This window comes from Bombus fervidus, chromosome 2 (assembly GCF_041682495.2).
Source record: "Bombus fervidus isolate BK054 chromosome 2, iyBomFerv1, whole genome shotgun sequence".
Classification (NCBI taxonomy): domain Eukaryota; kingdom Metazoa; phylum Arthropoda; class Insecta; order Hymenoptera; family Apidae; genus Bombus; species Bombus fervidus.
Genome location: NC_091518.1, coordinates 19,958,607 through 19,982,516, shown reverse-complemented (window position 1 = coordinate 19,982,516; position 23,910 = coordinate 19,958,607). Strand labels below are relative to the sequence as shown.

The window sequence follows — 23,910 nt, the reverse complement described above, 5'->3', positions numbered from 1 at the left end:
TCATATTTATTACATTGGATATATTGATATTGTATATTACATATTTTATGTATTGGATATATCATGGATAAATTATACATTGGATACATTGATTATATCGAATGTACTTTCCGATGCTCTTCAATACAGTTTAATAATTGTTTTAATAAGCACCATTCCAATCTTCATTCATGAAAATTCTACATTTTTATTAATTTATTTTATTATTATTATTATTATATATTAGTATTATTCCGTAATTGCTATATATAATTTGCGACTTCTCGCTGCCAATTATATCCAATAAGAATTGTGTATATGCATGTGCGTATGTATGTATATACATTGCAACTAACTTCTTCAAGATACAGTAACAGACAATCATCTGTTCCACACGTTACATCGAAACTACATACATTTTCAAGTATTTATTACGTGTAACGTCAACGTACAAGTTAATACTCTTAAATTTCGTTTTACTATTTCCATTATTCTCAAACTTTCTCTTAATTTATGGGGACAGAAAGAATCCCTTTAAAAGTCAATCAAATATCATTTAATCCTTGGAGAAACTTAACTACAGCACTGAAACAGCGCGTTATTCCTATTGAAATCTACATTTAAAAATCTCTAACCGCGACAGCTATATAATCCCATAAAACCCGTGGAAGCCAAAAATTCGACCGGCCAAAAAATCCAAAAAATTCAAACAACCCGCTATAGATTAAATACCCATCGTGGTCCAAAAGTATCACGAAGAACGCATAGAATGCAAACCGATTACGTAAACGGCGTGGTGAACGTGATCATGGAAATTCGCGAGAGGCGGAAGATGAAAAACGAAGACGAAAGGGAGGGAAAAAAAAAGGACGAAGGGGTGGACGGTGATCAATACCGACGTGCTCTTGATTCCCCCGGAATCAGGCACGACGAAGAGGGCAAACTGTAATTTCGACAAATTACACTCGAAACTGCGTCAGAGATAGGGGGTGGGTGGGGGGTGGAGCGGGATAGCTTAGAAGAGGACCGTGGGACTTGTTTGATCGCGAAGTTCGCTATCTGCAAAGAGAATCGTTAAGCAGCGATATCACGGACGCCGAGGCGTTCTCGCACGTTTCCCTCTTTCTCTTTCCTCTCCTGGCTAAACTATTTGAGTTTCCGTTTAAAAAACGCGCGTGCCGCGTAACCGAACTGTGCTCGAAACGCGGTGCAGCAAGCTTTCTCGTTCCGTGTTTATTTAGAGTGGGCCGCAGAGGATTTGTTTGCGTTCGCCGCGTCATACGAAATTTTCCCGGGTCAGTGTACACACTTTACCACCGGTTTAGCGAACTTTGACAATCTTTTTACCCTTTTTCCCTCTCTCTTTTGTTGTTTTCATTTTGTAGTTTTTTTTCTTCCTTTTCTGTCCCCTTTTTTGTTTTTGTTCCGGGCTTCGTCTGTTGGCCTACAATTAGACTAGCTCGGACAATTGCAGCGCGTTGTCAAAGTATCGTAGAACGTTTCGTTGAATGGCGAACGACCACGGAATTGGTCGTAGTTTAGAAACGTTCTTCGAGTTGCCACAGTTGTGAATTTAGTTGAGCCTGAAAGGCTTTGCGGGTTATATTGGTACGCGAAATGTGTTTGCATGGAATGCAGATGTCCTCTTTTCTTTTTTTTTTTTTCTTTCTTTCTTTCTGTAGAAAATTCGCTCGAGATGCTTGGTCGAGTACTACGAAACGCGAAGATTTCTAGTTGCACATTTGTATCGGTATTTATTAATATTTTATTACATCTTACGGTTCCTCTCGTATTTTTTTATACAATTTGTTTGGGGAAAAAAATTACGTCCTATAAAATAAAAGTTGAGTTATTGTTGTAGTCGTTGGAACGATAATTATTCGAAACAGCATGAAATCGAAACAGACATCGGAACGAGCAAAAGAAAGAACAAGCGAACGAGTGTACAAGGCGATATTCTGTTCAACCAAAATATTTTTATTTTGTCGCGCTTACGCGAGACCTGGTGCACGATGCTTAAGCAGAGTGCAAACAAATACAGTTTGCAGATGTAAATAAAATCGTTTCGGTTCTCACTTAGTCGAAACTATGCAGCGATTCGTACAAAACTGAAATTACTGTAGCGGATATTAAAATGTACGCATTACTCCTCCGGTGAAAATTACCGGCTTCCTGTTTATTTTATCTCGAAAGTTACTGCACATCGTAATAGAGCAAATATTTTCATGGAAACGTGAAACCGGGATCAAAGAAATTATGCGTAATTATAAGTAAGTACATGTAAATTCGTGATAACAAAAACACTGTTCCGTGCTGTTTAAGTATTTCGATGTCTTTCATAATTGAAAAATATTCGTTTTTAAATATTTACAAATAAAAATATAGAACGATACTAATTCTATAATATAATATAGCAGTTTCATAACGTCGTAGTAGACGTATAACAATCAAAGCATCATTTTCTGTATTATTTTCTCAAATATCGGAAAAGTCAAATATACAACGTTGTCAATTTTATAATATCATAGTGCAGTAGTAAATGTTTAAAAACCAAAAACTATTCTTTCGTGTATTCTACACAAATACGATCTCTTGAAAAATCTAGAAAAATACAGATACATAACAATTTAAATTTTGTAACACGATAATTCTTTTTCACAACAGTTGTTCTTTTACCTAATCTTAGGTATTCTTCTATAATACAATACTTTTATAATACGACAATAGACGTCTAACTGTTAAACATTATTTCTTCGTTTATTTTCCATTAATTCAATATCTCCAATGATAAAAACAAAATAGTTTTCAAATATCTAAAAATACAAATATACAAAAACGTTAATTTTATAATATGGTAACTTTCCTCTACAATTATTCTCTTTTATTTCTTTTATAATGTAACAAAGGAGCTTTGATCTAGAAAAGTATGAAAAAAAAACGATACAAAGCAAGTTTATTAAAATTTCGCGTGAAATTCCGCTGCTTTCACCACAAAAATTTCGCTTTCGTGTTACTCGCAGCGTTCCTGGCATTGGCCAGCTAGTTCTCCAAAATTCCATCACACCGCACAATATTTCTCGCAATCAAAGTCCACGCTTCCTCGATCGTCGCTTTTCCACGTCCTTTATCCAACGCGATAACAAAGGATCGCTACGGTATCCTGGTTTTTATAAACTTCAGTGCGAACGATAGGCCGCAGCTTCCGTGCAGGCAATCTGAGCCTCGAAAATATTCAAATATACCGTGCGATGAAACACAAATAAACGTCAGTGAAAGGAAATTCAAAATATGGCTATAAATAACAATTCAAACAATACACTTCGCTTCGCAATGCGCAGTCTAAACTCTGAAATAACTTAATTTAAGTTTTAATACATCGATAATGTCTTCTGGTAAGTATTTTACAGAGAAAATATCAAGGATTATTACATTCAAGTGGATTTCTTGTATCTGGAATTATTATTATTCTCCATTCTCTACTATCTGTCATTTATTCTTTAATGTTTATTAAATTACTTGCTGAGAAATTTACCTCGCATAAATCATCGTGTAACACACATTACAGATAACACACATGATATACTTCACGTCAGACTACAAAAGTAACAGCAACTTGAAAAAGAATCAGAGTCATATTCAAATTATTTAATCAAACATCGCATCATACGTTATAACGTTAATGGAAGATGTTATGCATATAAAAATTATTATTATTACTATTATTATTATCAATAATAGGAAGTAACAGGGAGCATCCATTTTATAGACTCCTATAAAAAGGAAAAAGACGAATACGAACAGTAGAACGTGAAAATATATTGTTTCAAATAAATACAAGAATAGTGTGTATCGATCATTCGTCGTCTCATCATGTTTATTGACAAATCGCTCTTATGGTCATTAATTTGTCACGTATAAATTCGATAATTCGTGAAATATTGACACGTAAATTATGACGTGAGTTACTAAATCATGTACGAATAAATTCATACGAAAGAAACAATGTACTTTTACATCAACAATTACAAGAAACGTTAAACCGTAAAATACGTCGAAATCGAGTGAATATTTCACCAAGTTTACCATTCTTTTTTCAACGACAGGAATATTCACGGATGATTAAAGACGATTTTTTGGTTTTCGTAGTTTTACTTTTTAACCCAAATTCACACGCGACAGTCTTTTTTTTTTTTTAAATGGAAGAAATCCGCACGGACACCCACCGCTTCAAGGGGGAAAAGCGGCGTGGTAGTGTCGGATTTCAACCGACTAAAACCTCCACGATGACCGTCCCTCTTGCGATCAAGGGGTACCCGGGAACCGCTGGGGCGATACACCAAGCCCACAGTCTAACACGTGTGCTTCTTGCGGATAATCACAATCGTAACAGCGAATTTTACAACATAACGTTCGATAAACATATGTTTGACTATTTCCTGAAACTGTCAATTTCTGGCAAGTCCACTTATACAGAAGTCACTGCAACAGAGTAGCAAATCATTTCAAACAGAGAAACACAAGCACTTATGGTGTTAGACTAGCAATGCTGGTTCACTCTGTGCGATTTACCATGTACACGTTGTCAAAGCGTTACTCTACACCGAGCTGTATATGAAACTCATCCTTCTGTGTTCATATGTGTACAGATATGTATATGTACATATCATGCGTATACGTCTTACGTATTCCTGAACACTTATATGTACCTATATAGCCGTTATGCGTTTGTCGTGGCATGTGTTACGTATGCAAGTGCTAATGCGTTTCTGTGCTCGTGAATCGACCTCACACGTGTTTCGAATACGTGTGTCGGTTGACGTAGGTGCGCGCGAGCTCACGGGATCAAGATTGATAGGGTACAAATCGCAACACGTACGGAGCATCCACTTAGCAGTGCATTATCCCGATGAGAATGTGTACAGGTTGGATCTCTTACCTAATGCAACGGTTACAATCCTGATAATAGCAACCACTTGTCCACAGGAGGAACAGACTTGAATCGACTAATCGACAATTTCGACCATTCCGTGACAAACAATTTTGACTTCAAAAAAAAAAAAAAAAAGAACCATTAAGCAACGCTGATATAATTGAAAGTATGCTATCAATACGAACGTAAGATACCAATTGATTCTTCATGGGAGAATGAAGATGTTCTGTAAATATTTTTTGTATTTAGTATATGATTGTTTTTATGATATAAAGTGGAGTAATAAACAGGTCGTGTCAATGATATAGTTCTAACGTGGAATAATAAGTAGAACATCGCCACGATATAATATAAAGTGGAATAATAAGTAGAATATATCAACATCTGGCGACAATTCTGTCTTCAAAGCGAACGAAACATCGGCATAATTCATATTGCGCTACTAATATGAAACGCGAATATTGTAAAACACGAATTAGTTCCACGAGAGGAAATAAAAATTAATGTTTCTTGTAGCGTATGATTAATTTTATGATATAAAGTGGAATAATAAGTAGAAGATGTCAACGATATAATATAAAACGGAACAAAAAGTAGAATATGTCAATGATCGGTGGCACTACGCGAAATCAGTAGAAAGTGACCGCGCTATGTCGGACAATGTCTCTCAGCCGCACGGAGAGTGACCGTGTCATGTCAGACGGAAGTAGAAGTAGTCTTACCGTCTGGAATTTACAGAGGAGGAATAGGACCTTGTCGACGATTTTGCGCAGTACCTGAAACACAAATGGCCCAGCCTGGACCAAATATACTCATACCCAAACCCAATTTCGTAAAATTGGTAAATCGTGCATACTCGATGTATTATGTAGAAAACAAAGGAAAAGTTCACAAAATTATTCTGCATAGATTAACCATTACGCACAATTTGCCCTTTATTTGCAAGTATTAAATAAATTTCTAATCCATAAAATTGAAAAGTTAGACATTTTATAATTAATTATTTGCTTTTGAAGGTACGAAGGTATTTAAATTATAAAATAAAAAATGCAACGATGTTACAAGTGAAACACAAATGGCCCAGCTTGGACCAAATATACTCATACCCAAACCCAATTTCGTAAAATTGGTAAATCGTGCATACTCGATGTATTGTATGTAGAAAACAAAGGAAAAGTTCACAGAATTATTCTGTATAGATTAACCATTACGCACAATTTGCCCTTTATTTGCAAGTATTAAATAAATTTCTAATCCATAAAATTGAAAAGTTAGACATTTTATAATTAATTATTTGCTTTTGAAGGTACGAAGGTATTTAAATTATAAAATAAAAAATGCAACGATGTTACAAGGATTATTGTTTTCTTTAATTTACTTGTCCATGAAATATATATTTATCTAAGCAATTTCCTTATGATAAATAAACTTATGAGAGAAAATAATTTGTTTTCTAATGAAATTGAATACTAATCGTGTATCCGTACAATGAAACTAAGAAATCTTTAAACGCGAAGTTGATCAATTTAGTTCTCACGAGATTCATATTCTATTAGCTTCAACACCAGACGAACAATTCTGTAGAAAACTTTGCGTAAATTGGTGGAAACAAGTTGTAGGTTAATCGTACTATAAATGAAGATAAATATACCAGGGAAACCCGTATATTTTTGTTTTCTACCGCTTTTGTAAATATCCAGAGTGAAACGGACAAGGGAAGAGAAAACGAATGGAGAGAGGAAAAATAATGCAATTCGAGAGACCTAAAGAGGCATGTTAGCGCTGGAAATCTGTGGTATACAGTTCGAAATCGATTGTTGGTATCTGCACACGATTTCGTGTTCAATGAAAAACGCATTTCGTGTTTATTAAAAAGAGATAATAAAAACTGGTCGGTCGAGAACAAAAGCGTTCGGAAATTTATTTCGTCTGATAAAAGGGATCCCGTTTACAAAGCCATTATATTGTAAAAGTTGGCGAACCCGCGAATATCGCAGATGCTTTTAACCCGATGTTAAAATAATAGAAGTTGTGATTAAATAATTCCTCCTAAAAGTTCTCGTTAATCAACCAGCTACATTGTGAAAAATACATGAACAATGATCCTATACTTATTTACTTTTCCGAGACTATGTAATAATATCTAATCCTTTCAAACAGCGTAACCTAAGAAAAACTGAATCATTAAATATATTGTAGTAGCATAAATTTCACATCATAAGTGTCATATACAATTATTACTATTAAAGTAACGTATTAAAGTAACATAATATACTCGATACAAGAAATGCAAGAAGCTTTGACGATACAAAAGATTATTCTTTAAAAAAAAAAAGAAATTAAAAAATTGGAAAATTAAAACTATTCGGTAATCTCCCATATATCATGTATCATATTTTTATTCCTACATCGTTTAATGAGATTAAACGATAAAATGAGAATTCTAAGACCTTAAACGCAATATTCTAATGCATCGTTTTACTTAATTAATTGTATACATTTTTTCTAAAAATATAGTCAAAGTGATGATCGAATATTATAATCCAGCAAGGTAGAAAATAATTCATCGACGAATTCCTCTTCTTTAGTCGTCTCGACGTGTAAACAGATCGCGCGATCCCATCCATTTCAGCGTGTCGAGCGTAAGCCGGTAATTGCGGTTGATTCATCACTACGATCGTTCTTCATTATCGCCGAAATTGTCCTGGAGAAGTTTAAATGATCCACACCGCTGAACTTCGGCTGCCATAGTGGCACACTGGCTTCGCGAATTTGTCACGTGTGTCGAAAGAAAATTGCATCCATTTGAAACGATGGGAATCGTATTTACAGTAAAATATATCGTATTCAAGCGAATGCGACGTATTGGTTGTTAAATGATTTACACGCTCAATTCATTACCGCTACATATTATGCTTGTAACTGTTAAACTGCGCATGATTATACAGAATTCGTATTTCTATAAATGTAAAAAAAAGTGGATCTTAAACAAAAATTTGTTTTAATCATTAAATATTATAGCAGGTATTTTTACTCTCAATGTTTCGTATATTTTCGCGTATTATGTGTATATTATACGCGTTTCTACACTTCCAAATGTATAAACATTCGCAGTTTATTAGTTATTATTTTCTTATTACTTTTAAGATATTTTATCCATTTTGAACTTTTAAAGGTTTTAAATTTTATTATTTATTGGGTAATTTAATAAATGTAAAAATGTAAAAAAGAATTCCGTACATGCTAAAGAAAATGCAATGTAAATAAAAATACCCTTATCACAGATTGAAATTAATATTCAAGAGTACCATATTTCGCAAGTATCGATGTTGTTTGGTGTATAATATTTATATTATACACTGTTCTGACAACTGAGTACTTGAAATGACATATACTACTTTTATTTGATTTATTAAAACAATATTTTTAGTGATTCGGTAAATAACCAATAAAACGATATTTTGCGTCTCGTTGTTTTAAATTACATTTTTCAACGCGTTTCGCGTAACCCTTTATGATTAATATTTGTAACAATTGCCCTTCCAAAAATATATTCAGATTGTGTATTAAAATATATTTATTTACGAATTCGAAATAACTCGAACGAAAATCCAATCATTTATTTCGTTGATATTTTTGCCATAACTTTGTCATAATTTTAATCATAAAACATTCTGATACCGAGATAAAAATGAAACACCCTGTACATTTAAAAAATGTCGATCCAAAGAATTTTAATTAATACTATATAAAAGAGCCCAGGGGGAATATGGGGAACGTAGATTTTAATGAATTTTGAGTTTAACATTTTTTCGTATGCTCCTGTATGTGCTCTTTATCATTACGACCATATCGTAGTAACGTGAATTAAAATTCTCAAAGTTTCATGGCAGTTATTAAAATTGACCTGTAGAACGTACTTTTAATTTTCTTACAATTTTATTAATATTACATATTATTTAAAAATACAGGTAAAAGTAGAAAATCATACAGAATACATAAGACGACGAGTAAAAAGTTTTATTTTCATAAAATATCCACGAAATAGTACGAAATCGTTGATATTAGTTGAAAATTAAACTTTTATTTTCTGAAGAATGATAAAACTTGATATTCTCCCTTTTTCTCGTGGACTAAAAGTTATTATTTTCAATAGTAAATTGTAATAATAAATTGGATAAATTATTCGGAAATATACAATTTATTCGCAAGTATCGAATGCTGTTAACCGGCAAAATGCTCAACACGATCGCTTTTTCATCCTTTATACCAAGCTGTCGCGTCGGTCGCGGTTTCAGTGGACGCGATCGTTTCACACGCGGCTCGATAAATCCCGCGGAAATAAAAAGCGCAGAAAACCCGAGCGACAAAGCGTTGCTCACGACAAGGGAAACACGTTGATGGCGAATTATTCACTGCGGAAGATCAAACAAAATCTTGCAAGAGCGTCTCACGCTCTTCTGCCTCGTGTCTGTCAGGACAGAAGGTCGTGCCTGTCCCTTTCAGCATCGCGAACAAGGTTCACAAGGTTCGGATGTAAAATCGGTCGGGTTCATGCTTTATAGCTCAAGGGTAACCGTCGTTATCGACGCGACAGCAAGAAAGCGTCATTACGGATATGTTTCTAAAGCAGTGCGTGCATCGAAGAAAGAAATGAAAGAAATTGTGAAGAGAAATCAAATTTGACATGTTACACGTAGACTGGGGATATTCAAATATGTAAATGTCGAAGTGGTTATCACTTCTTAAAAAAAAAAAAAAAAAAAGAAAAAACTCTACATGATCTGTTTAGTCTTCTCGTAGTTCTTTTTAGTAATAAATTAATTTGAATGGTAAAGAGAAAGGCATTGACGAAATTAAGCTTCAAATATTTACGAAGAGATAATTGTCTGTAGGAATGTATGTTGGAATACAACGATATTTCACGCATAGGCACAATACCCTTACACAGACACCCACACAGGCATTTGAACAGGACACTTACACAGGTCATACTCATTACTGTATAGAGAGTGGGGCTCAAAGTATTTAAGGGATCATGGGTCACTACCTAAGTCTAGTCTGAGAGTAACTGACCAACAATCAACAATTCTTGTATACGTTGTTAATTATATACATCAGGTTCTGTAGTTCTGTTTAATAAACATCACTGAATATTACTTCAACACAAACAGTGTGTCTTCCAAAGATTATTAATCTTAACTTCAAGATTAAATTCTAACAATGTAGAGTTTTAGGGAAGGTGTCGAAGTGTTCAACACTTCTAAGAAAACTCTACATCTGGTCTTTTTAGTTTTCTCAAGCACCGAAGCCATCGACAGCGTATAGACAAAAGACTTGGACGAGGACAGATCATAGACAGGCGACGATGGCTTCAGGGCTTTCAGTCATAGGGTAACACTGCTATCGTGCGGATCTGGACCAGCTCAAATTATATTCCTACTTGTATTTACACTTCTGTATTAAAATATATTTTCTACCTTACAATTTATCCACGCGTTCCTTGGTTCACATATCTAATATCCTCAACAGTAAATTTATATTTTTATAGACATAATCAAAGAAAATGAATTTAAATAGAAAATAAATTTCCTTTATAGGTAGATGTTATAATCAGTAGTTTCTTATCTCGTATATAATTCTGGTACATGGAATTTCTTAAGAAATATAAACATAATAAACGTGACACATAAACATTCGCAGTCTAGTTGTATATTTATATACACAAATTTTTATGAGAGCAGCTTTGAAAGGATGACAAATTCGATATTAAATAAGATTATAATCAAGTACATTAAAGATAATTTATAAATATAGTAATATCAGAAATACCATGCAATCTTCTTTTGGATTCAAACTTATGGTACACGTATATTATTGACGATGCGAATTTAATTTTTCACCCAGGTCATTCAATTCTCGGGACGTAACGCAATAATCAAATATTGTGTCGTGTGCAAAATACGAACGAAGTATAGCGATATAAACAACCAATTTAAAAATGTAAAAAAGTAACTCGAGAATGTCAGCAAACTTGAATGTAAATAAACAATACTAATACAAAGAAGCAAACAAACTGTAATTTATCTAAAGAAAGAAAGACGTAAGATTCAAGTTTCCATATAAATTCTTAAAACCCACAATAATGGCAAGAAAATCGTATCAAAAGAACATTGAATTGATTTTAGGGTAGCGTAGCTTTCAGCCAGCTATGAAACGAAATTGATACGACTTATATAGAGCTCGTAAAATAAGTATAATCCAATCGTCGTCGGTGACCGGTTGAATCAATAAAAAAATAACATTGAAGATCGTTGATGGAACAAACTTTACTCGTTTCGGTGTGTCTGTAATCGTTTATTGCTGGCTACGTTGGCAAAAAGCTGGCGATCCGTAGCGCTCATAAGAGGAAACGACGACTGGATAAAAGAAACAAAAAAAGAGAGAAGGAAAACTGTGTGACGTTGGAACGCGTAGACGCGTACGGGAAAGCGGGAAAAGAAAATGGAAACGGAAAAATACGGGATAGACGCGAATAAGGAAAAGTTCTATCGTGGAAAATGGATTGCAGCAATTACGGCGTGGTATCGAATTTCACTTGTCGGACCGTGAGATAGCAGTGTGCGGCCGTGCATGTCTACGTCCAATGAAATTACCAAGCGATTCTTGCCTGGAAATGGAAAAAAATTGAATATTTCCTCGCCTCCTTCGAGGACCCTGTTCGTTGATTACGTGGGTTCCAGGTCGCGGCTTCTTCGCGGTACGTGACTTTCGAATAAGGGAAAGATGTTGGAGATAATTTAAAAAAAAAAAAAAAAAAGAAGAAAATATATCAGATGTCGACGGTAATAGGATTGAATCTGTATAGAAGATAGAAAGGAAGGGTTCTTTCAGGAAATTGCAGTTTCTAGTAATCTTGTCTGTGTCGAGTATAAGGTACTGTGATTGGACGATCGTGAAGCAGAGTATGGTTAACACTTTCTTTTGTAATAAGAGCTTGGTAGAAACTTTGCGATAAGATAAACATTACCCCAAAGAAGCACAAACATCGTTCTGTTTCTCTCAAGGAATTTTATGATCGCATTGCACAAATGTGGTTGACAGCCATGATAATGTAAAATGAGTTTACTTTCGGAAATTAGATTTTGTTATGGTGCATGGAATACTTGGTAGGGGATATTTTCAATATTACTCTACGATCATCGAAATTTTCATTTAAAATTTCTCATCATTCTGTTTGTTGAAGTTTGTAATCGTCTTCTCCGTACGAAAATGTCCGCTGTGCCTGAATCTTTTTTACAAATTGAAAATTGCATGCGTTTCTACAATTCGCTATATTTATATTATACTTAGTCTCTGCGTGGTTCGTACAATACATCTTTATATAAAATAAATCCAATAATAAATATTGGTTCTTATTCTTCTGTATGCAAAACCGCGAAGACCGATGCAAGTGAAAAGTGATAGTAATAGCCGGACAATCAAAACTTCGAGTATGAAAGATACTTTCGCATTATTCGTTCATAAACTTTCTACGGGTCAGCTGAATATACCTTACTACTTTAAATATTCCATCGATATCCATATAAATTATAGAGAACAGTCAGCATCAAAGGGGTTAATCATAAGGGTAGAAATCATAGAATCTTATCGATAATAGCCGAGGTTATAGGCCAATGTGAAAAGCACAGGGTCATGTAAATCGATATTGACGGGACGTCGAACTCTCGGCCAAGTTTCAAGTCGTAAGACTTGATCTGAACGACCCTGGAGACGTAAGTAATACTGACTATCCCCGTGTCGTGAGGTCGGACATCAATGACTCTAGGGACGTAAGTATTAACATCGTTGAAACTCAATGGCGATGACTCAGGAGAGCCAGGTACCATTATCGAGGACACAACGTGACGCGAAGTCGTAGGATCCAATATTTATGATCTTTCGAAGTGTAAAGCTTCTATCGATTTTACGACTAGAAAATCAACGGTAATTTACGCATATGTTATGTTTGTTACGGATGCCGAATGGATCTCAAAGTAGAATAAGACAGTCCCTCTCAGACCAGTAACGTTGATTCAATCAAGCAATTAAATCGCCTAATGTTATGTGTCTCTATGTAATTTTATTTATATCTCTGATTGATCGATCTTGGATTTATGATTTACTGTGAATTTTTATGAATTTACGCGAAGAGGCAAACATGAACAAAACGCACGTAGGAAGCAAATATATATAGTGTATGTAAAGTACAGTTCTCGTTGTAATATTTAGTAGAGGAAACAATTTTCTATCTATACTATATGTTTTTAATTATTTTCATAAAATTATGAAATTGTATGAATATATTTAGTTTATAAATCATTCTCGAAAACCTGTTAAATTTCACCCGAAATGTGATTGATTGATAAAAAAAAAAAAAAAAAAAATTGAAAAAATCTTGAGAAAAACAATCTTGAAGCTGTCCAATAAATGCCAAAAGGTCGTCGTAAAACAAACGGTGCAGATCATTTAATATAATTCTGATTCTATAAAAATGTATTATATTTTAATTTTGTATAAACTTGATTATGAACTTTTCCAATAAGTTAATAATTAATATATCCCCGAACTTGAAGGTAAATTGCGAGATTCTGAAATCACTCGTGTCAGATTTGCTATCGTAAGAATATTTGATGTCGAATTCCAAGACTCGAGTGTCATGTGGTGTGAGACTCGCTAATTAAGGGGCAGTCACACGGAGTTTCAGAACCGACAGAGTCATTGGCAGCAGGCTTTGCAAATGAGAAGCGGCTCGTAACGAATTGCACTGCTTTAATTGGTATCGAGTTTCGGTATTCAATTATTTACGTGGACTCGCTGTGATCTTTAATGAATAGTTTTTATCCTGCAGCCAGCCGCATCGTTGCTGTTCTAACTAAAATTCTTTTCTAAAAAAGACATAATCGATATACTATAAATTTGTAACTATTTAAGATATAAAGAACTAAAGAAAAGAAACAAAAGAAGAAACACGAGTTTTTGCCCATTTATTTTACGAAAAATCAGTCATATTTTTAAAAACGAATCGTTGTAAATTTTGTACATTTTTATGGAAACTTATCGATTGAAAATCCCAGCAAGAAATCAGGATTCTTCTAGAAAAATCAGTTCAAAATAACAGAAATATTTCCTTCGTTTTAAAGACCCATTTCAACGCTTCGTTTCGATATTCTTTCTCTTAAGAATCTTATCGATTAGGTGGTACAAATCAAAGTCCTTTCAGGCTTAGATATCCTCGATAAAACAATGTTGAATCTATCGAGATCAGATTTACTTATCTTCTTGAGCAAAGGTAATCGTCTGTCAGAGAATACGAAGCCGGTGAAAGTCCCCGGAAAGCCATTGGGGAACGAGAAAAGGAGCGAACGAAAAACCTTGGGAACGAAGGAAGAGCAAAATCGAAGACGGCATTAAAGTAATCTTTGAGTGTTGAAACGCTCCGATTGATCTTCGTCGATGTATCTGTACATTACCAGATACTTTCTCGTTTCATTCGAATATAGAAATATGAACGGAAAAGTAAAATTAAAAAACATGATGTAAGGAATTTGTATAATTCACGGAAGTAACAATATTTTTCAATTTCGAAAATAAACACACCGATGAAAACACGTGGCACGTTCCGCGTCGCTATATATTAACGTATCTGTGCAGGATAGAGAATAAAATTGCCAATGTCTGGCCCAATAATTCAAAAACAGCGTGGTGCTTTGCAACAAATTTCGCCTGGTGCTTGCAATTAGAAAAGTTTATCCCCGTTTTCCAGTGAATCTTTTATCGGCTGGTAATCGTTATCGTTTCGAGCGTTGAAGCGCTTAAAATTGTTGCAAAATATTACTGGAAAATTGAAGTATGTATCGTCGCTGTCGTGTCGACTAGCTTGCATGCGTTGCGTGCACGCACGATCACAAATAAATAATACAACGTATTTCACTCTGACACGAGACAAATTGTTTCGGGACGAAAATACATTGAGTGCATAAAAATTGACAGAACGGAGGCGAACGCGTGAATAAATATGAAAAGCCAAAAAAACAAAAAGAGGAAACGAAGAAAGATAAATAAATGAAAATAGAATGAAGAGAGGAGAGAGAAAGGAAAAATGATATTTTCAATGCGTATCGTTTCGACGAGAGATTACTCGCGAACAGAGCGCCGATGCACAGCTAAAAATTGTAAATTACGTTTTTAACTATTTCATGTTTCTGTCGTTTAATATACGCAGCAACAAGAATGCCAGTCGAAATTTATTCTGCTACTCGATCAAACAAACACCGTAGCTAATTTTATTGAAAAATTCTACATATTGTACAAGCAATTTTTTCCGTCACGTTATTTGACATGTTTTGCGAAGAGATTTTTTTTCAAAAAATAATTTCGTTTAATCTGTCTCAATGAAAGGTGTTTACGTCATTCGATAATTCATTTCGAAAGAGGAAAACATTTTTGGCACTAAATTGCTGTTATCGTTCACGATAAATAATCAGAACGACGTCTGTTGAAAGAAGAGCATTTTATAACAAAATACTTGCAAAGTTCGCCGGATGAAACGAATACAGAATTATCAAGCGATTCCTGAAAATATATTTTAATAGAATATATGCCTTCAAATAAATATTTGTAACCGAAATACGCATCGATACATTTTTTTGTAATTATATAGATTTATTGATTTCAATTTTATAAACATCTGACATTTTTGCTATTTTCAAATAAATTCGCCAAGTTTTGTGTAATATTCATACAGAAAAATGGTGCGATATGAAAGAACTAAAATGTTATTGGTTTCAGAAAAAACTAGTAGTAAAAAGAACGCTTTGAAACCTTTTGAACGAAACAGTGCGCTGATAAAAACAATTGTTGAATATTTTTTTACTTTAATTCTTAACATTGTATTGTAAATTTAACTTTATTTCCTGCACGTGTTTTCAAGATTTATCGTTCATTTCTTCCATCAAACATGTGTTAAAATGACCGAAACAAAAATATTTATCGTGTAACAACATAGTGGAGTTGACGAAACTGTTCTAAAAAAATTCTACCCATACCATTTCAGTATTATTTATTTATTTTCTAGTAGAAAAGATAATTAGATTAGCGTTAGCGACGTTAGAATATATTTTGTTAAAATGGCTCACTGTCGTCATTTACTAGTCACGTGTTCTCCATAGAAGTGCGATTATTCTATGTGAATGCTGGAACACGAAATTAATAATCCAAGCAATTTAATAATCGCTGGTGTAGTTCCCCGGAACAAACTCGATTCCCGCGAGATACGATCGATTCGTATCTGTCGAGCCATGTATCTGCAGGACCACGTTTTGAATACCCACATACTGGCACAAATACTATTTCGTGTCTGTCGGCTAAAAATTTCTCCGAATTCTGTTACAGTTTTTAACAAAGAGATATAAAAATCAGCTCCGCGTATCCAATCAAGCCAACGTATCTTCTACTCTACCAATTTAGAATGAAATCCATTTAATTTCGAGTTTCGGAAATGTACCTAACGCGATCACGAACTAGATGTCGTAGGTTCCTGGTTAACGTAAAATTTTCCTAATTCTGCTCCAAAAATCTTTTGTAAAAATTCTTTTCTAAATATCATTTTATCGTATAAATGTTTACAAAGTGATATTAAAAACAATTCTTTAAATAGAAGTTCTATTTTGGACTCGTATTAAAGAGTTGAATATATTGAATGTTAAAGCTCCTTAATATTAGGAAGATAAAATTTTGTGTTAGTATAAAGCAAACGAAATAAGTACAGGATGCAGCGGTAATTAAATACGTACGAACGTTCATGCTATCAAAATGAATTTTAAGTCACATTTAATTTCTGTGTTATGTTAATATAATTCCTGTGTAATGATTGATTTGATTAGGAAGAAAGAGAGGAATCTTTTGCACCAAAGATTTTGTACAGGAAGATGGTAATGTCGAAACAAGTTTGTAAAAGATACGATAAAAACCATAGAGAAAGAAAACAGTAGTGGAAACAAGTTGAAAAAAATCTTCAATTCATATTTTCGAAATAACTGTTATGATATTTCAAAAATTCTAAGCTTAAATCAAATTGGTTTACTATTTCAAACGGGTAAAATCACAAACTACAAGATATCCCCTTTAACATTACGCTACGTACTAATATAAAAAGGCACGCGTTCACCAATCTTTGCCGAAACATATAAAAGAGGACACTTGGCTATTGATTAGTGCAAAATGGAAACAGCAGAGCACAAAAGGAAAATAGTCGACGGGTTCGTATGCCGACGCAGCAAGAAGCTAATGAAAATTCGATCATCCGGCAATAAAGTGAACGGGAGCGTGGCCCGGAACAGGAATCGCGTTCCGTGTACCTTCCGGGTTCGATCGATATCAGGAACAGAGTCCGCAAATCGGCAGAGACGACAAATACCGGTAAGCGAAACAAGAATTTCAATTTGCGTCATGTACGTGGTGAGCATTCCGAGCGACGAAAAATTCCTGGCCTCGGACAAATCCTCTAGAACTGGTACCTGACCGGCTTGGAACACCTACTTCCGGTGTGGACTCGCGCGTCTTATCGTCGAAAATACGCCGGCTATTCCGTCGCGTTCCATTTCCACCGTAAGACGCCTTGCAGTCAACTGTTCTCGTAAGTACCGCGATGATCGAGGGTGTTGCTTCACCGACGAATTTCACGAATTCGAGCTACGAACGAGTCGTCTCGTTCCTCCGCTTCCTGTTCGCGATTCCATTCGGCCAGTATGCTCGATTACGCTCGGTCACGTCTAAATCGCGACGTTGCCCGCGCGCAAATTGAACGTGCAACGCGAGCGGCACAAGCGAACGTTACTTTGGGACATGACAACGTCGTGGATTGATATCTGGAACGTTTACGTCATGGCTGAGTTACACCAAGTCTGCCACGGTTCTAACGATTTCTGCCACGCACAACATGGCTGGAGTCTGGTCCTAGGCTTGTTAAATGTTTAACGGAGAGCTAATGGATAATCCGGCCTGATGGATAATCTTGGCTTTAAGCCGCGCTTTGTCTTAGCCTAATTTTCCATCCTGATTACTCCAGACGTCGTCCTAATGACGAATACAAATTCAGTTTTATTGATAATGAAGCCCGATGTAATGGAAATTTAATATGTTGTTGTAGGAAAGGCTCGGTTTGGATGGTTAGTTTTCTTGGAGTTATTTTTCAGGAGATTCCAACTTTCGGCTAGAAATGTCTTAGGTTATCCGAACGTTTCTTTCGTTTTATAAGGAAATAATAGACGCACGATGTTTTTTGTTTTATATTAGTTTATTGAATTACGCACGAACGTAATAATAGAAATAGATTATATAATTCAGTAAAATAAAACTTTTCGGACAACCTAATACAAAATATACTCAGATACGTTGTACGCGTACGCGTATAAAGGACGTTCGGTCTGTATAAGTTAAATTTGATTGACAATGAAATTTAATGCAATGTAAAGGTACGTTATTTTAAGAAAGAGTCGAATTGAACGAATCGAATGATTTGTTACGTTGGAATTACGTTTAGGAGAGGAAATTGCAATCGTTAAGTAGAAATAGACGAAGTATACTCAGACGTATCGTACACATACAACGTTGGGGACGTGTAGTCTAAGCAAACTTATATCAAAGAAAACATTTGACCTAAGGCATTATACCAAAGAAAATATTTCATCTAAAGCAACGTTATATCGGAGAATGCATTTGGTTCAAGCAACTTGCGCAGAAGAAGACATTTGAGCGGAATTTAAATCTACGATTTCGGTGACAATTCTTATTGCATCAACAATTTCGTTTACCTTATTAAATTAAAAGTAATACAGATAGCACAGCCACAGTTCTGTTACGTTCTCGCCTTGATCCTGCTGGATAAAATGTAATTTGAAATATTTTTACATTTTAGAATCAGAGCTGGCTGCTTGGTCGCTGTTGTTATTTCAAGCTTTCCACTAATGAGAAAGACAAAAAATACGACCTAATAAAGGCGACTTTTTAATTTGAAAGCAGAATTTATTATTCATTTTATTTATGAAGTAGAATAACGCAGATGCGCATGTTTGGACAACCACGCTTGTTTCGTCCAGTTTAAACCATTTATTTTCTTGAAAGCCAACGCATTTTTTTGAACACCGCGAAACATTAATTATCCACGGAAACTAATGACGACAAACAGAACAACTGTTGATGATATTTTATCTTAAAAAGAGATTCTTAAGATTTGCAATTTTCAAACTCAAAGTATATGATATTTGTTGAATTTAATTAGATTCAATGCGATTTCTTTGTAAAATAGATATCTTTGACATTTGTAACGTGAGTTTATTTTACAATAACAATAACTCTCGAATTTCCTCTTACAATATTATGAAACACGATAGTATGTGTTTCATAATCATCGAACACATACTATTATGTTTCATAATATTTGAAACGCATACTATGGTGATCTCTATGAAATATACATTTGCAGTAAATATATATCTTGCAGTTTCTGTATGTATATTTTTTTCAGACTTGTTTCAAATTTTATCGATATAATCGTGATAGTCGAGTGTCATAACTGGACTACATTTGTATGCATTTATGGAAAATTTAAACGCGCTAAAAAAAAACACAAAATGCACAATGTGCAAAAATATTAAAAAAAATATTCAAAGCGAACTACTTACGATAAAATTAAATGGATGAAATAAATATTTACGTAGGTTCCAGTTCTTTAGTTGCGTTAAGAAAAATATGAAATTTCATAAAAATCCTCGGTCTACTCGTAACAAACATCGAGATGAAATTTTGAAATTTCAAAATACATACTACATGTAATATATTCGTAAAATATATATTCTAACGCTTGTAGGAGCCTGTGTATTTATACAGAATCTGGATCTAGTGCTTCCACCGAAGCGTAGATATTCCTCCAAGCCGCGCACGTTACCCACAATCTGCCCAATTTTACGCCAGAACAACTTTCAGAATCAACGAAATAAAATTCAACGACGAACACACGCAAACTCATAAACAAAAACCAATCTGGAATTTGGAGAACGTTCGACTGGATCGACGAGGCGAGTATAATTTACGAGCAGACCGCGGTTCGCATCTAGAGGTGTTCGACCCCTCGATCGAGCCACATCTTGCTGGCACTGGCCGCACACGGGAGATGTTTATGTCCATTTGAATTCCAATTAATGGCACGTCGAGGACACTTTGGAACGCGTGACATATCGCGGCGCATTGTTCCGTCGCCGGCGTCGCCGAACAGAAATGCTGCTTCGACTCTGACCGTTCGAGGGGTTCCTGTGGGATCGATCGATAAAGAGATAGAGAGAGAAAAGATCGAAGAGAAATGGGGAACGTTGGAGAAACGTGGGATTCCCTTTTCATGAGGTCACAGTGATTCTTTTTTTTATTTTTTTTATTTCTTTTCCCATTATTTCGCGTTCCCGTGAAAGCACGGGGCTCTTTCATCAAAGCGGCGAGATGCAATATTTTATGGATACCTGGGCCATCGTATGCCGCAACACGCCCGATATTCCGACCCTCCGGCTAACAACTAACTGGCAACTTTTTTAATTACGGTATTTGTTACTTGTCCTGGATTCGAGATCGTATTGCTCACCTACGGTATCGATGATAATCGAAAACTATTGTACGACTGTGAATTTGAAACTGAATAGTGGGTGAATAGTGACCAGATTTCGAAGACTGGTTGAACTCTAATAAACCCGAGTTCGACTATTTCGGTCGAACGATGGTTGATTAAAAGCTCGTGTGATATTAGTTATAAAAAGGTTACAGGGGAGGAAAATAATAAGTTGCGTTTTTCATTTTTTTACGGAGAAGCAGTTTGATAATTGGATATGTTTTCAATTCATCCCACGTTACCCAAATTGTCCTTTTTATTATGGTTGTAAAGCAAAGCATGTATTTTTCCATGCTATAAATTAAAAAATATCGTTTGTCATAATATCAAACCTACGATCACGCACGTACGAACGAACCTTACATTTACATATTAGCCAAAGTACACACGCTTAATAAACCACTTTGCCAACGAAGGACTAATTACCGAAACCCAATTAATTTATCAGGAACCTAGAATGAAGTTCCGAAGTACGTTTAGCACATTTTGAGGAGAATGCGAATTTTAAGTTACATTGTTCCACAAGTTTCAAACATCTACTCTTGTTTTCAATACAGTAATTTGATTACATCCACTTCCGACAAAATATCTGTGTGTACTAAAACCATCGATGGAAATCGTAGAACCATACTCAACTTTAAATCAAAAATGTGCTATAGACTCTCGTTCGAGATTTTCATTCAATTTGAAGATATTTCAACTCCATCGACAAAAATTCCACGTTACCTATCAGCGTCGCAAAAAAGGAAAAAAGAAACGATAAAAAGAGCGGATCAAAATTCACGCTACTTTTACCATTCGTAAAATATCCGGGGACAAAAAAGTAGCGCGGAGTATACGAGGACGGGTAAAAGTGTGCCAGGATGAAAAATTTCCGGCGTGGATTCCCGTCGTTGGGCGCCGTTGGAGCGCGTGCTCGCATCAGTCTCGCTTCGTGGCGGACAATTTAAGGCGGGCGATATTAAAAGGATATTAATGTCTGCTAATTAATTCAGCTTTTTTCCGGCGTCGATTCGCGCCACGGCGGTTCCTAACGCTGAGAATCGTCGCGACGCGTTTTCCTGTGATCGTGAAGCACGTGCACACCAAGCTGAACAGGGAAATGTTGAAAGGAGACAAAGTGTTCGCGCGTATATAGAAGAAATTAGCCGCGACTCTGTGCGCGTTTTCTCCTCGGAAATTCGACGAAACGCGGCGTCGACGAGCGAACAAACCGTGCTGAAGCACTCTTCCTCGCCGAGTGGCACGGGCGTCCACCAACTCTTTCGATCGTGGTCACTACGGTAATCGAGCGGAAGAGCCGTAGAGAAAAATTGTCGTCCGGTCGATTTTCCACGAGCATTTTGTTCGGAGAAATTTTATCATAGCGTTTCTATCGCGAGGCGTTGGACTCGCATTTAGATTTGCATTTACACTCGTATTCGCTGAAATCGATGCTTCGTTCCCTGATCCTTCCTTGTGAGACGAATTATAATTGTCGTTGCGTTCATTTTCTGACAACGATTAAGAAAGGAAGGATTTTAATTCTTCCACTTATGACAAAAAATTGGACGTATAAAATCTACAAGCTGCTTTAATATTACTCAGGTAGTATTTTAAGCTAATACACGATAAAGAAGAAATGAATTTCGATCTGACGAATTTTTTATGCTCTAACGACAAATTATCATTGTAAGAGTGGTTTGATATTAATGAGATTATATTGATAAAACCGAGTACTTCAAATATAGTTCTATAGTCTGAGTCGCTGATAAACCAATTTTGTGGTTGATGCGACGTAAAATAAGTAAATAAAGAAAAAGCTGGTAAGGTAAGGTCCATGAAACTATAGGAGTTTTTATTTCTGTAATAATTTGCAAGATATATGTCCTCTCTGAAACGTTGCACGGTTAGCCAATGTATAACTTAATGATTACCAATATTTGTATAACCGACAATACGAGCTTTTGTTTTCTGAACATTTCTGCGATCTATTGGAGTGTAAGATAAATTCGTTCTGTTCTTAAACGTATATATTATTACAATATTATACAATATATTATACAATAAATATAAACACAGACCGAATTTATGTTTCAACCACAGTTATACTAATTGGGTTACACTGTAATTTAATTACACTGTACTTTAATTACATAGTGATAAAGTTACATTGTAATCGCTAATTGGTATAATCACGAGTGTAATTAAAATACAATTTAACTGAATTACAGCTGAGAATTTTGAAGAAGTGTGATAAATATCTATGAATAATATCACGTCTGTCACCGATAGGATTTTTTCCTGTTTAACACCTTTAAGTGGTTTTTCTCCTCTTATTACATCTTAATTCGTAACTCTGAGTCAGGTACGCGGTAACTTCAATTACGCATTGCACGAGAGATATGAATTACGAATTACAATCTAATTCGATACGACGTAACTGAATTACTTCGTGATTATAATTCAAGGAGTAATTCATTTGCAATTCTGCACGACTCGAGTTACAACCCAATATATTTTGATATCTACATACGTGATAAAATAACCAATATATCAATTACGTGTGAAAGGCGATGTGGTCATCGAATAAATAGGTTGAATATTAGAATAGTATTTGGTCCTGAATGCCTAGAGATTGAAAGATAAATTTTGCATTTTGTATGATCTGTATAATTATAAATGCAGGTGGAGCTCCTGCTACGTTGATCTTTTTTCTTTTTGCAACGATTGATTAATAATTTGGTTAATCGGATAAAATAACCAACATATCAATTACGAGTCAAAGGCGATGTGGCCATCGAATAAATAGGTTGAATATTAGAATAGTATTTGGTCCTGTATGCCTAGAGATTGAAAGATAAATTTTGCATTTTGTATGATCTGTATAATTATAAATGCAGGTGAAGCTCCTGCTACGTTGATCTTTTTTCTTTTTGCAACGATTGATTAATAATTTGGTTAATCGGATAAAATAACCAACATATCAATTACGAGTCAAAGGCGATGTGGCCATCGAATAAATAGGTTGAATATTAGAATAGTATTTGGTCCTGTATGCCTAGAGATTGAAAGATAAATTTTGCATTTTGTATGATCTGTATAATTATAAATGCAGGTGAAGCTCCTGCTACGTTGATCTTTTTTCTTTTTGCAACGATTGATTAATAATTTGGTTAATTGGATAAAATAACCAACATACCAATTACGAGTCAAAGGCGATGTGGCCATCGAATAAATAGGTTGAATATTAGAATAGTATTTGGTCCTGTATGCCTAGAGATTGAAAGATAAATTTTGCATTTTGTATGATCTGTGTAATTATAAA

The 23,910-nt window shown here is 35.0% G+C and overlaps 1 protein-coding gene and 1 long non-coding RNA gene across 4 annotated transcripts in view; one reads left to right on the top strand and one right to left on the bottom strand.

Moving 5' to 3' along the window:
• Positions 1 to 23,910, top strand: part of Glurib (Glutamate receptor IB) — a 351,678-nt gene that overhangs the window by 269,586 nt on the left and 58,182 nt on the right. The window lies entirely within an intron of this gene.
• The window catches only part of LOC139994931 (uncharacterized), a 224,570-nt gene continuing 204,356 nt past the window's right edge, over positions 3,697 to 23,910 (bottom strand). Inside the window, exons 5-6 of one of the 2 annotated variants that reach the window (XR_011801810.1) lie at positions 4,916 to 5,023; positions 3,697 to 4,458 (exon numbers count right to left, since the gene is read on the bottom strand). This is a non-coding gene — a long non-coding RNA (uncharacterized lncRNA). Of the gene's footprint in view, positions 5,024 to 23,910 lie in introns of both variants that reach the window. The other variant, XR_011801807.1, reaches the window with a different exon arrangement.